This window comes from Dipodomys merriami, unplaced genomic scaffold, assembly GCF_024711535.1.
Source record: "Dipodomys merriami isolate MVZ:Mamm:240054 unplaced genomic scaffold, mDipMer1.0.p SCAF_103, whole genome shotgun sequence".
NCBI lineage: Eukaryota > Metazoa > Chordata > Mammalia > Rodentia > Heteromyidae > Dipodomys > Dipodomys merriami.
Genome location: NW_027202305.1, coordinates 3,475,135 through 3,489,797, shown reverse-complemented (window position 1 = coordinate 3,489,797; position 14,663 = coordinate 3,475,135).

Here is a 14,663-nt window from a genome sequence, read left to right as displayed (position 1 = left end):
TGGGTAAGTCATTTGTGGGAAGCATGGAGCAGGAGAATGAGGCCAGAATACCTGAAGACTTACCACCTGTTGGTGTGTGCAAATAAAAATCTCAGGGGCAAAGCAAGCGTCAGACAGTGGGTTCAAGCCCCAGCCTCAGACAATTAGCAAAGACAAAAACACAAAACACAAAAAAACTCAAGCGCTCCCAAAATGTAGGACTGGAGAAGGAAGGAGGGAAGGAAGGAAGGAGGGAAGGAAGGAAGGAAGGAAGGAAGGAAGGAAGGAAGGAAGGAAGGAAAGAGGGAGGGAGGGAGGGAAGGAGGGAGGAAGGAAGGAGGGAGGGAGGGAGGGAGGAGGGAAGGAGGGAAGGAGGGAGGGAGGGTAGGAAGGCTGCACTTTACAGATGATGAAGAGGAAGATGCTGCCGGTTCTCCACTCGCTTCCCCACCCACCCTCGGCACCCGAGCCGGGCTTCGGGCATCCATACTCACTGGCCTTCAAGGGTGGCCTGAGACCCCATCACAGAGCCCACCTTCCCATCGGACCCATCCCAATGGGAAGGGCACCCCAGGAAGGGGGCCTGATGTGCGCTCGCTCACCCAGCCACCCGTCCGCTTCTTTAAGCATTTGAGTGGCCGTGTGACATCGAGTGTGCAGGCGGCGTCCATGGCACACACGGACGCCTCACCTGGGGACGTGGGCTGACACCATCGGCAACCGCCTGCAGGTCCAGAGCAATGGGCAGGGGAGTGGAGGCCGGGGATGGAAGAGCATTTGACGGCAGCCAAAAGGGAATGGGTACCAGGCTTCCCCGTGATCCGCCAAAGAGAAAGGCTACAACGTGCTGTGGAAACGGAGGGCTCTGTGTTTACATTTTCCCACAAATAGGAGAAAAAGATATGAATATATATATATATATATATATATATATATATATATATATATATATATATCTTCCTCCAAGACTCAGTAGGCAAACCCCTGCCAGGAGTAGTAAGGCTATATTAACTGATTAATTATTATTAATGCCAACTTTTATTTAGCTAGCAATTATAATCTATTAAGAGCATTTATTCATATTATCTTACTTATTCAGTCCTCAGGAAACTCCTGGAAGGCTCATCAGTAATGTATTATTATCTCCCATTTATAGACAAAGGAAGAGGAAACTCCAGGGTTTCTTTGCTTAAGCTAGTCTCACCAATAAGTAGCGATCTTGGACCAGAATACAGAATTTTCTGACTGAGTCCCCTAACCTGGAGTAGCTGGGGGGCGGGGGGGGGGGGGAGGCAGGAAGGGGCGGAGGAGCAGGGGAAAACCGGGAAGCTGCATTGTTGGTTCCCGGTGGAGAGCAGACAGGATTCACTGTGGCTGAGGCCCAGGCCAGAGTGGGTGTGGCTGGAGGAAGATTAGATCTCAGCTTCCAGGCAAACCTACTCACTTTCAATTCTCTTGCACAATTGAGCATTTGCTGTCCATCTCCCCTCCTCTCCTTTCTTCGGAAGTTTCTAGAGCCGCCACATTGAAAGCAACTTCCAACCAGCGCCAGTCTCTGGCTCTGCTCCCCAGCCCTCCCTCTCCTCTCCCCGGTATCCTCCTGCAGCCCTACTTTGTTCTTCTCCTGCCCTCCGTCCCCCCCCTTGCTCTCCCAATGCCCCCCTCCCTTGAGTCTCTGCTGACCACCCTCTCAGCTCGCTCTACCCTTTCTCCACACATCTCTGTCTCTCTCTCGGTGAGCTCCCCCCCTCACCCCACTGATGTTCCATCACCACAACCCTACCTGCTGTCGGCAGCCACGGGCACCGTCAAACGTCAGGCTTCTGTCTGTCTGTCCGTCTGACGCTGCCAGCCTCTTTCCAAGGCCTGTGAGTTGTCCCAATCCTGCAGCTCTTTGTCCCTCCTTAGTTTATCACGCTAGTCAACAACCCCACACACTAAGAGACGAATTCCTTTGCTGCCCCCGCCTGCAGCCTCCAGCGGTGTTACCTCAGACCCCAGCATTGCAACAAAGAAATTTCACCGTGGGGCCGAGTGAAACCCAGTTACAGGACAGGAGAAAACTTCACTGCTTCCAAAATTGCTCAGCCACAGCTGCCTCTGGGGGCGCCCCCTTGTGGGGGACGCGGGCCATGGCAGGGCAGTGAGCCACCGGGATGGTGCCAGGGAAAAGGCCCAGTCCAGTGCCTGCCACTGAGAGCGGCCTCTGTGCTGGCTGCGGCTGGGGTCTTCTGTTCTCCTGCAGGGAGACACTTGTGGCAGGCTCTGGGTGCCGGGCGTCCCGTACGGCCCAGTGTGGTGTGAGCCGCAGACCTTGTGTGGTGTAAAAGGAAAGTGCTTCTGCTGCGTGTCCAACGCGTGTCCACCTCCCTGGCTGGCCCCAAGGCATCCCGAAGCGAAGCACCCACACGAAGGGTGGTTCTGGGGAGACAGGCGTGGTCACCGCCACCCAAGGAGAGCTGGATGAGCCAGTCCCCCTGGGGTTCCGTGGGCCTTGGGGCCCTGGCAGCCTTCTGCTGCCCACCGCGTGAACCCAGCCAGGATGCACCTCCAGAAATTCACTCTCGTCTATTTTTACCTGCCCTGCTAGGGAATCAAAGAAACCATTCTATTTCTGCAAACAGAGTCAGAAGCGCATACAACCAGGCGACGTTTCCAAGGCACGAGGAAAATCATGAATGGAGCAGCATCCCAGCTGGGCAGGCAGCCTGAACGCCCTGAGCCCCCTGGCTGGGTTCACTCCATCCTCGGGGCAGGGCAGAGCAGCGCTGTCCTGTCCAGAGGCCAGACATGTCCCAGGGAGATGCGGAAAGACCCCAGACGAGCCTGCAGGCGAGAAGCCATCTTGGTGCCGCGAGGCCTTGGGGGGGAGGGCGGTGTACAGGTCATAGAAGCCAAACACAGACACGTTTCCCAATGACCACGGAGACCCAGAGCAGGCTCAAGGCACCCCATTGTGTCACCAAGCCAGGGTTTAGTCCTTCGCATCTCATTAGTGTGCATTTGTTGGGGAGGGAGGCTCCAGGCGACATTTGCACACATACACACAGCCCGCCCCCTCAGACTCGCCCCTTCCACCACACCGGGTGGCCTCCACTTACAGTGGGTGCTGGACCGTCCCGGTGGCAGAGACAAGGATCTGATTGTCACCTGCTCAATCGTAGAGCTCACCCCGCACTCACATCCCTACCCTGCCTCTGCTGGCCGTGTTGGGGAGCCCTGGAGCGGGGCCCCCAGAAAACACTCCACACTGATTTCAGGAAGCCAGACCTCAAGCCGGTTCCCCTGGCCGCTACGGAATTCCACTGCCTCACCCCCCCCCCCCAGGTGCTGGCTCCGGCTCCCCCCGCAGCGTGTGGAAGAGAGAACTGGGTATAAAACCAAGACTCCACTGACAAAAAGTGGCACAGAGGGGCCTTGTACTCAGAAACTGGTTTGTTGGACAGTAGCTCCTTTATGTCACTACTTAAAGATAAAGAAGATACCATTTCTTAAAAGAGTGGTAAATCACAAGCGCTGGTGGCTCACGCCTGTCATCCTAGCTGCTCAGGAGGCTAAGATCTGAGGATCGCGGTTCAAAGCCAGCCCCAGTAGAAAAGTCTGTGGGCCTAATCTCCAATCAACCACCAGAAAACAGTGGGGCTATGGTTCAAATGGTAGGGCATTAGTTGTGAGCAAAACAGTTCAGGGGGCTGGGAAGGTGGCTTAGTGGTAGAGTGCTTGCCTTGCATGCATGAGGCCCTGGGTTCGATTCCTCAGCATCACATAAAGCAGAAAAAAGTCGGAAGTGGTGCTGGGGCTCAAGTGGTAGAGCACTTGCCTTGAGCTGAAGAGCTGAGGGACAGCGCCCAGGCTTAGAGTTCACGAACGATGGGAAAAAAAAAAGAGTTCAGGGACAGGCCCTGAGTTCAAGCCCCATGACTGGCATTAAAAAAAAAAAAGGGAGGGAAAGAAAGAGGGAGGGAGGGAGGGAGGGAAGGAAGGAAGGAAGGAAGGAAGGAAGGAAGGAAGGAAGGAAGGAAGGAAGGAAGGAAAGAAGGGAGGGAGGGAGGGAGGGAGGAAGGAAGGAAGGAAGGAAAGGAAAGGAAAGGAAAGGGAGGGAGGGAGGGAGGGAGGGAAAGAAGGAAGGAAAGGAAAGGAAAAGAAAGGAGGGAGGGAGGGAGGAAAGGAGGAAGGGAGGAAGGGAGGAAGGAGGAAGGGAGGAAGGGAGTGAGCTGCAGAAATTTGGAAAAACTCGATTCTGATGTGAATCACAGACAACACAAAGAAAGAACTGAAGAATCCATCTCTGATTGAGTAGAAGGAATGAACGGCTTGGTGAGAAGGAAGGATACAGAATTTAGGGATGAAGAAAAGGAAGGAAGCTAGGTGAGCTGAGAAAGGGTAACCTAGAAGTAGGGCCACCTGCAGGGAGGACCTACAGGGAGGTCCGAGACGTCTGGGGCCTTCCTGAGGCATCTCAAGGTCTACAGAGGTGGTGAGAGGCAGAGACGATGGGAAACACTGGGGGGGGGGGGGGAAAGGGGCAGATGCAGATAGACACAGAGGGAAGCCGACGCAGCATGGCGGAGTGCCCCCATGCCGGCTCACCTCCCGGAGGAGCTCAGCTCCGAGCAACTTCCCCACTTCCCACAACTGTTCAATTCATCAAAACCTCCAAATCTATCACGTGGGAGAGGTCATGCCTGTAATCCTAGCTACACAGGATGTGGAGGTCAGGAGAGACGTGGTTCAAAGCCAGCCTGGGCCAAAAGTTCGCAAGACTTCAATCTCACCATGAAGATCTGGGGATGTCCTTGCGGCTCTTCAGTAGAATAAATAAGAGGATCGCAGTCCGGACAAAAGGCAAAGCCCTGTTTGAAAATGAACGAAAGGCAGGGCTCGGGTGTTAGCCAGCCTTCGTCACGTGCCAGGGCCTGGGGTCCAACCTCAGCACTGTCCATCAGAAGCCTGGACCGGCAGCGCTCAGAGCACGGCATGGGCTCAGCGGATAGGAATTCCCACTGTCTCACTAATGCTTTGATTCCCTGTCATTTACTAGGCATTATGAGACAACACTAGGTAAGTGCTAAGGATCCCGCATGGGCCTGCCCTTATGTGTGTGTGTGTGGGGGGGGCGGCTCACAGAATACTGGGGGCAGAGACAGACAGACAGCCAAGTGTCCACCCCTGAGACAGCTGGAGAAATGGGGTGGATGGGGCAGTCGCCACACCGGAAGTCTCCTCCCAGCCAGAAGGACGTCAGAGACCAGGCCCAGTTCAGAGGGACGCTGGGCTCAGGGCAAAGCACCGCGTGGCAGCCCAGGGAGACCGAGACTGGACATGGTGGCCAGCTTTGTCCCCGGGGAAACAGGCGCCTTAGAACAGCAGGAGGGGCCTCTTGCCAGATCCTTCTCTGCAGGCTGCTCCCTGCCCGCTGTGGCTGCCCCGGTGGCCACGGGGAGAGGAGGCGGCCCGGTCCGGGCCTCTCTCCCTGCCCTGGCTTTCCCGTCCATCTTGCCCGTGTGCCTCGGGCTCACGCTGCGCCTGTGCCCCTCCCCTCCCCCCAGGCGCCCCTGTCCCGGGAAGGATGGCGTTTTCCTTGGCCCAGGTACAGCTTGCTGGATTCTTTCAGGCAAGGCCAATTTCAACAAGCCCCAAACTGCCGCACCATGTGGTTTCTGGAGAGATCTGCTTACACTCCCGCGCCCCCCCCCATCCCCCACCACACAGACAGGGCCTGTCTCTCTTTGTCTCTCTTTAAAGGTGGCTGGAAGGGTCAGGAGGGTGGACCAGACGGCTCCCAGGCTGCCCTGAGGAAGGGCTGGAGGCTCTCAGTACAACTCCTGGGGGTGCGGGGGACCTCGAGTTGGGGGCCAGCGCCTTCATGTCTTTGTGACAGTCCCCTCTTCCACAAGGTTCAGGCCTCACTAGTGCAACTGCAGTCCTGCAAACTCTGGCTTCGGAAGGAAGATGGAGTCAGTACACAGAGGACTTGGAATTAAAACTCATCATCATCATCATCCTCATCACAGAGATGTCTCAGCAGCAATAACGCAAATCCAAAAGGGATTCTTCCCAGGTTGTTGCTTTTTTCTGATTTGTGAATGGAGATGCCATGACACTTCAGTGTGTTTACATCCGGGTTTGGTTTCCGCCATGCTAATATGAGACCGTAGGCTGTCCACCGTCCCCTCGCCACACTCCCCGGCACGGCAGAGAGCGCTGAAGGCGTGCGCACCAGGCCCCGCCAAGCAGCTCGATGGCCAGTTTGGAATTTAAAAATGGATCCCTGGAGAATTCACAGAGTGTGTGACCCAGCTTGGGGACAGGGGCCCCCGAGGGGTGGTGGCCAAGGCTGTGCTGCGTCCTTCACGCCCAGGACAGTGGCTGCAGAAGCAGAACTCAGAGTTGTGGCCAACCGAGACCACAGTACCCCGGGTCGGTGCTGCAGGTCTGAGGGTCTAAGCTCGAGAACGCGGCTTCTCTTACCAACAACAACAACTGGGCCCAGGCTTTCAGATAAGATGACCAAGATGGCACTGGCGAGATACTGAGCAGCCGGAATCTTCAGAACGGAAGGGGCGACGGAAGGCAAAGAAGTCAGGGAAGTGTCATTGACAGATGGGAAAATAAACTCTAGGGCCCTACTGTGTCTGCACATCCTCCACACACCTGCGGCCTTATGGGTGGTGATAACTCCCCTGGGAGTGGGTCCCGGGGGGAGGGGGGGAGGAGGGCAGCACCACCCGACCTTCACGTTCCCAGAAAGAACTGGAAGTCGCCACCTCCTGGCACTTTTGAGGAAACTCGGCACACCTGGGTGACCCCGGAGTTCTTCCATCCTCTCTCCTTGCACGTGGACAGCACACGTGCACCTCTGCTCACACGGCGGCGCAGTCCCGAAGTGTCCAGCATGTCTGAGACTTCGGGGAAACTGTGTGTGGTTGAGCAGGAGTCAGACTTCATCTTGGATGGAAGGTGCAGTGGGCGCCCCTGACCCTCGTCTTCCGGGACCTCGGCGCCTCTGGGCCAGGAGACAGGGCCTGCTCCCCGCCGCTCTCTAGGGAAGGGGTGTCAGTACACTGGGCCTCATCTGGCAAAATAGTGTTTGGGGTTTTTGGTTTTCTCTCATGTTGGGGTCAGCCTAGAAGAACGCGCTACCAGATAGCATGAGAGGCTCACAGGGAGACGCCAGCGGAGCAGCCCAACCTAGCTACACCAGAACCTTCCATCTCAAAGGCCGGTGAGATGCCGCCGTCTCCGCCAGCCCACCAGATGCTGGCTGTGTCGGGTGGGAAGACGGTGGGGAACTTTGTCAAAAGTCATTTCTCCTTCATTGTGACACCCGAGCAAACGCAGGCCCAGGGGCCTTCAGTTTATGAGCAGAGAAATGGTGATGCAGAGAGGGAGGGCAGGAGCGGATTTGGGGCTCTGTGGGTGGGTGGGGCAGGGGCTTGCCACCACGCTTTCCTCCAGCTGCCTTCCCGCCTAACTGGTTGCTTGCTTCACTCTGCTGAGCTCCGCTAACCCAAAGCAACCTGAGTATAGCTGCTGCGGGGAGCCTGCCCGCACCGCCGCACCTCTGCGGTGACTCACCTTGCTTCAGGCGGAGGTGCGGGCAGGGGTGGGGAGTGCGTTCCCACAGCTCACAGGCCGTTCGGGAAGCTCGGTTGCCCTCGCCGGCCGCTGGCCCCCATCCCCACTGCACTCTGGGTAAATGTGATGGTGACAGACTCAGAGTTCATCCCTCCCTCGCCCCGCCTCGCAGCCCCACCAGCACCAAGCTCTGCCCGGCCTTGCCCCCATTGCAGCTCCAGAATCGGTCCATTGTTCAAGCCCTGGAGTTTGAGACTATTCTGAGCAATGTCCCTAGACCCCTCCTTAAGTAAGGAGGAGAGAAGATCCTGCCATGGTCCATCCACGACTCTTCCCATGACCCCACCTATAACTCATCCATGACCCTGCCCATGACCTTGCCCATGACCCCATCTGTGACCTTGTCCATGTTCCCATCCATGACCCTGGCATGACTAATCCATGACCCTGCCATGACCCTGCCATGACCCTGCCATGACCCTGTCCACGCCCCGCCCTGCAGGGATGCAGAACCGTCCCCGCTTCATCCAGGCCCGGCTGGCTCTCGGATCCGGGGCAACCCCACCCCGTGACGGCCCCCCGCACGGTGGGCACAGCGCGGGCCGTGCCTGGGCTCAGAGCCGGCTGCATCCCGCATGGCGCTGCGGCCAGCTCATCCTGCCAGCCTGGCACACAAAGGCCCATTCACGGTGCGGCGGTCAAAGGCAGCCGGGAAGCCGAGGCCAGAGGGGAGGGAAGGAGGCTGGTGCCTGGCACCGCCCTGGCCACGGGCACGCCAGGGTCCGGCCCGAGGAGGCCCTGCTGTGGGGCACAGAGTGCCCTCCCCGGAGGGGTGCCGGGGACGCCGGGCCTGGCCAGCAGCTGGCCCTGGACGGGGGCTGTGTGGGGAAATGCTGGCCACAGCAGAACATGGCGCCCAGCTCCGTACCCCAGGCCTCAGTTTCCCCATCTGGAAAATGGAACTGAATGAGATAATCCATTGAAGGTCAGAGGAGATGCTGTGAGAGAATTGTAGGTAGTGGTTCTGGGTACACACACACACAGACACACACACACACACATACACCACACACACACACACACACACACACACACACACATACACCACACACACACACACACACACACACACACACACACACACACACACACACACACACACACACACACACACACACACACACACACATACACACCCCACCCCCAGAAAAGAAAAGGCAAAACACCATGGAACGGCTGCTCATTCCAACACACTTTTGTGAAGGGCCCAGAGTGTGTGTGCGCTGCGGAAGGCAGCGAGTGTGAGCGCCTTCCAGCGGGAGCCCAGCCGCAGGACACAGACAGAACAGCAGCGGGGTATCATCGTTTATCTAGGAATCCCCAACTTTCCTGAGAATGTAGAAAAGCCCAGTGCTGGGGGGGGGGGGGCTCCAGCTCCTGAGCCACTTGGAGACGCTCAAGTGGCCATGGGGGGACACACGGGGGGACTGGGAAAGGACACGTTTGAAAGTAGGGACTGCACCGGCGGCCAGGGAGGCCGGGCCTGGCTGAGGGGCCTCGCCTCCACCCCCACCTGGGCAGGCTTCCTCCTCCCGGCCTAGGCCTGGCCAAGGTCTCTGTGACGGGAGGCAAGTCATCTGGGGACACTGCAGATGGGGAGGTGGGAGTGGGGCAGGCCTCAGGCCGAAGGGCCCAGGCAGAAAACCTGGCAGCCTCCACAGCCAGCGCCGGAGGCCTGGCCTGGGTTGGAGCCCAGGGGTCCAGGGTGGGGTGGGAGGGTCTGCCCGGCCCCGGGAGGCTCCCAGGGGCGCTGGTGACAGCAGGTGGCGCTGGAGAGCAGGACCCGTCCTCCAGTGGACCTGGAAGGAAGTCCTGGTCCTTCCTTCCGCCCAGTCCACACAGGCCAAGAAACAACACCCACCCACAGCTCCTAACACACACGCTCGCCCAGGGCACAGTGGCCTGTGGGTCTTCCTTAGGGAAGAAAAGCTGAGGTGTGTCCACAGGGGTCTGGATAAGTCTTAACATGGCCAGAACGTGTATTTAGGAAATACTTCAAGATGATGAAAGAAAGGCCACGGAAAGCTGAGTCCTGAGGCAGGAAAGAAGCGTGGGGGAAGGGCAGGCTCAAAGGCTCTCTCCTGAGCACACAGCCCCCGAGGTGACTAGAATATAAGCCTTCGAGCGCCCTCCCCTTCCACCCTCCTCAAAACAGCCACCAGGAGAAAGGTCACCTCTTAGGTTGGGTAAAGCTCTGGAAATCAATGTTTGCAAGCAAGAATACAAACAAAAATGGACCTACATCTTAAGGTGACTAGAAGATACCTTTGTATTATCATTATTATTGTTGTTGTTGTTGTTGTTGTTGTTATTTTGCCTGCCCTGGGGCCCAAACTCAGGGCCTGGGCGCTGTCCCTGAGCCTCTTTGCACTCAAGGCTAGTGCTCTACCACTTGAGCCACAGCACTGCTTCTGCTTCTGGCTCTTTTTAGTTTATTGGAGATAAAAGTCTCACAGACTTTCCTACCCAGGCTGGCTTTGAACTGTGATCCTGGATCTTGAAGCTACCTTCTTGGTATTCTTCCTGACTCTGAGAAGGCTAGACTCCAAATCAGACCGTTTTCACAGGGAAGAGGGGACAAACCCCATGATTCTATCTTTCCTGAGCCCCGAGGGAAAGAAAACACAGTCCTGCTTGTATGGGCACAGCACACCACCAGGTCGAGAATGGTAAACTGCAGAAGCTTCTAGTCCCTGGGACAAAGCATCCGACACTAGCTATGAGACAACCTCTCTTCTGGTCTCTCAAAGATCTTACATGGCCAAGATGTGCAACAGAGAGATTTTTCCCAGACACGGAGAGGGAAGGGCTGGATTGAAGCTGAACATGAACTTTTCCATTTGATTTACTTCCTGTTGTTAACGTCTCCCATGGGAAATAGATACCAAAGCTCTGAGGCTCTCTAAATCATATACGTTATAGAAACCGTGTTCAGAGTTGACTTAGGTGAATGGACACACACAGCAAAATGTGGCTGTGCTTGACAAAGAAAAAAAATGTGGGAACATCTGACACATTTGTTTTCAATCTTCTACAGAAACACACACACAAAAAGCATCCGGGATTTGTTCCATGACTTACAGGTGTCTCAAGAACAGAAACTATAAAAGGGCTCCAACAATGGGCGATGACAGCAGAGACAAAGGAAAGACGGTTTCCTCCCCGGCACAACCAGAAAGGCTCCCTGGAGGCAGATGGGTTGTTCTACGCTCTGTGTCTTTGGACACGCTGTGTGACAGGCCTGAAATGCTCTTCCTCGGTTCCCAGCATGTTCCTTGAGAGTAATTTCTGGTCTTTAAGAGCCAGTCCTGCCCCCCACCCACCTCCCGATTATACTCAAGACCTCTTGTCCCTTAGGAATCCTATGTAAATCTCCCCAAAGCTTGCGTCTCCATGGCCCACTGCTCTGTGGCCTCCCTACCTGGGAGAGTCCTCAGGGAGAGTTGGGGCAGCCAGCTGCCCTTCAGTGGACTTGCTAGGTAAGAGAGAGTGCCCAGTGCAATTTGAATTTCAGGTAAGCAACACGTAACTTCGTACGTGCCTTCCCAATATTGCATTATCGATTTTTCACCTGTTAACGATGCAACTCCTGCTCCTCAGACAGCTGTTTCTGCCTTGGAAACCCCCCCACCCCCCCACCTCCCACCCCCCCCCGCCAGTTCCAGGATGGACCATCATGATGCCAGGAGCTGCGATCACAGGTGGCCACAGGCCATCGAGGTCCACAGGAGGAAGGGACAGCCCTTCCCTTCCACACATGGAAGAGTAAGCCGGGGCCGGCTCCAGATCTATCCTGTGTGGGCTTTGATTTTTCCTGCACGGAGCGTATTCACTTTTACATGGGATGGTTGTCACTTCCCTTTCATTTGAATGTGGTGTAATTTCTTGTTAGGACGGTGACACTTTCACAGTCCATTAAATCCAAGTTACCATGAAAGATGGGCGTGCTGAGCACCCGGGACACTTACCTTTCCAGCTCCCAGTGGCTCCTTCCGCTGCTTTTCTGGAGGAGGCAGGACAGATCCAGGTGAGAATCCGGGAGCCTGCAGAGACATGCCCAATCCCATCAGAACAGGTGAGAATCGGGAGCTTGCTGAGGCTCACTCAGTCCCACAACATGACAGCATTAGCACCAGGTTGGATAAAGAGCACAGCGCCATCTTTGGTTCACCTTGTGAGCAAAGGGAGACTTGTAGGTGAATGTGGGCACAGCCTGGACTCCTCCACAGCCTCCCACCGACGCTGACTTTCCTCCCAGTGGCAGCTAAGCTCCTGGGGTGGAGTGTATCCTCATTGACGATAGTATCCGGTGCCCTTGTCACTCCATCGCCCATGAGCTGTAAAATGACTTATTTCAAGCCTCTTCACCCCTCAGTACCCTTTCCTTTTCCTCACTCACTCCCACCGCCTCCCTGAAGAATCCCCCTTTTACATTTAAGATCATCATCACCTACAAGAGAGTGACCACATGCAATACTTGGCTTTTGGAGCTTGACTTATCACTCAACATGATCTCCAGTTCTATGTGTTTTCCTGAAAGTGGCATCATTTCATTTGTCTTTATGACTAATACTTTACGGTGAGTGTGTATATATATATATATAATTTCTCTATGCTTGCATTGCTTCGAGGTCATCTCGGCTGACCCCACAGTTTGGCTCTGCAGTAAACACACACACACAGGAATCGCTCTTGCACATTGCTTTATTTTCCTTCAGATTTGCGCTCGAGTAGCGTGTTGGAGTCCTCGGGCAGGTTGGAGGACCCTTAGTTTCTTGAAGAATAATTTTTACCACATGAACATCTCCAGATGTTAAGGATTTGGGGGCCCTGCCCTAAAGGTGCTCAGGATACTGGGCTGTGTGGCAACAGGCATTCCCATAATCCCCATAACTTAACTCCACTGTGTCCCCCATGCTGAGTAAGTGCAGGATGCCCGCGCAGGGGAGCCCCGGAGACAGGGGAAGCTGAGAGCCTGGGTCCTATTTAGAAATAACTCCCAGTTCCCAGATTGAGACCATCTGTAGGCAGAGAGGTGAAGGTTTGTCTGCAGACTGCCCACACAGCTGTCCGTGATCAGGCCTTCCAACGGCTGAGAAGAGTCGGTGATTCTTCTCTTCCCATCCCCAATGTCTGTCACACACACACACACACACACACACACACACACACACACACACACACACACACACACACACACATCACACATGATTCTCCAGAGCCTCTTGCTGCCTTTCTCTGGAGTAATTCTCTTTCCCAGAGAGTGACTCCTGGAAGTGATCTTCTCCATGGAGGACTGCGCCACTTCCCCACCCCCACCCCTGGAAGTTCCCAAGCTTGCCAAGAAGGCCTCCGAGCCTCTGGGTGCCTTGTGTGACTGTAGCATCTTCCTACATGAATGGGGCACGAGCCCAAGGGCTGGGGCACTGGGGCTGGGAAATGCGAGCGACAGAGTCCAAGGAAACACTTCTTTACTCATCCCGGCTCTGGGAGCAGAGGACGGTGGGACTGTCGGCCACACCTGTGCCTCTCATGGGTCTGTCTGCTTCCATTCCGACGCTGGAAGAACCCCAGTGCCAGGCCGCGTGGATTTCTTGATCCTGTCCCCCGTGGCTCACCCACCGGGCATCCCCTCTGAGCCCACAGCAGAGCAAGATTAACTAGTGTGCATACATGAGCACCACACATCTACTCTGGGGACAAATGTCAAAACCACCCTTTCTGCAGCCCACAACTGACCGTACCCCAGGGGCCACCAGCAATCCTCACACACACAAGGAACTTCGCCTTATACGGTTACAGCTTCCCAAGTGATCCAGTTCCTTCCTTGATCTCCGACAGTCGGGAGGCCAACCACGCAGAGTTTGACTGTTGTATTAGAGTGAGAAATCTAGAGCTCAGGGATGCTGAGTGACAAGCCCAGATCACACAGCTAAACCTTAAAGGGACACATGCCGAAGCATGGCCCCTTGACTGTGGAGAGCACTCTATCCACAGTACCCTTTGTACCTGGGAAGGGGTGAGATTACACAATTAGGAAGGCTACATTGAAGCACATCCATCTTCCTTCTTTGTTCTCCCCAGGTCCCACCCATACTCCAACTCGAGTATCTGATAAGGGTTCTCTCTCTCTTCCCCCTTCCCTCCCCACATTTCTGTGTGTATAAGATTTATCATTTCAGCAGTGCAAGCTCTTGGCTAAGCTCCACATTGTTCTCTTCCAGTCACTAAGTCCCTAGAACATAGTAGATAATTATGTTAACAAATAACTGTGGCTGAGTGAATACATTAATGCTTCCCTCGCTTGTGTCTACATCTTTTCTTTGTCACATCTCGAAATCATTCTCCTATCTCCGTCCGTCCCACTTCCCCGCTGCCCTCCATGTCCAGTTCTTGCTCCGGGACCGGAATTGACTCCATGTCCAGGGGCGGGGGACCCCACACACAGCTGCATGGAGCAGGAGCAGACAGGAAAAAAGGGGGGAAAAAGCAGCAGTCTGTATTGCCTTGAAACACAAAACCTACAAGTCCCAGCTTCAGAGATGACTGGGGTTAATAAATGCTTCAATCTACTGGGGAAGACAGTCTTCTCACATCGATATTGAAATCTCATTGCTGTAGATGAAGGAATATAAGCTCAGAGAGATTAAATCATGAGCCAGGATTATGCCACGGGAAAACCGCAGAGGTAAGATTTGAACTCGGCTCTCAGGGTTCAGCTTACGGCTGCATACCCAGCGTCAGCCAGGGTCATCCTGGTGCCCCTGATGTTCCGCTTGGGAGCTTTCGCGCTGGATGCAGCCTCAGTTCCTCCTCTACATTATCCCCGGTCATAGGACATACCTGTCGTACACAGTTGAGGTCGTTATTAGGGTTTCTCTCTAAATGGGCTTTGCTATGATATGGAGTTCTGTCTTTTTTGATTCCAGGCCGCAGGTGTTCCCAGGACATTGGGTTGGAGAAGGGTCTGAAGGGAAGGCACTCAGCTAACCCTTTCTGAATGGACAAAGAGCTCAGACTCTCCACCTTCCCTTAAGCCATCTTAT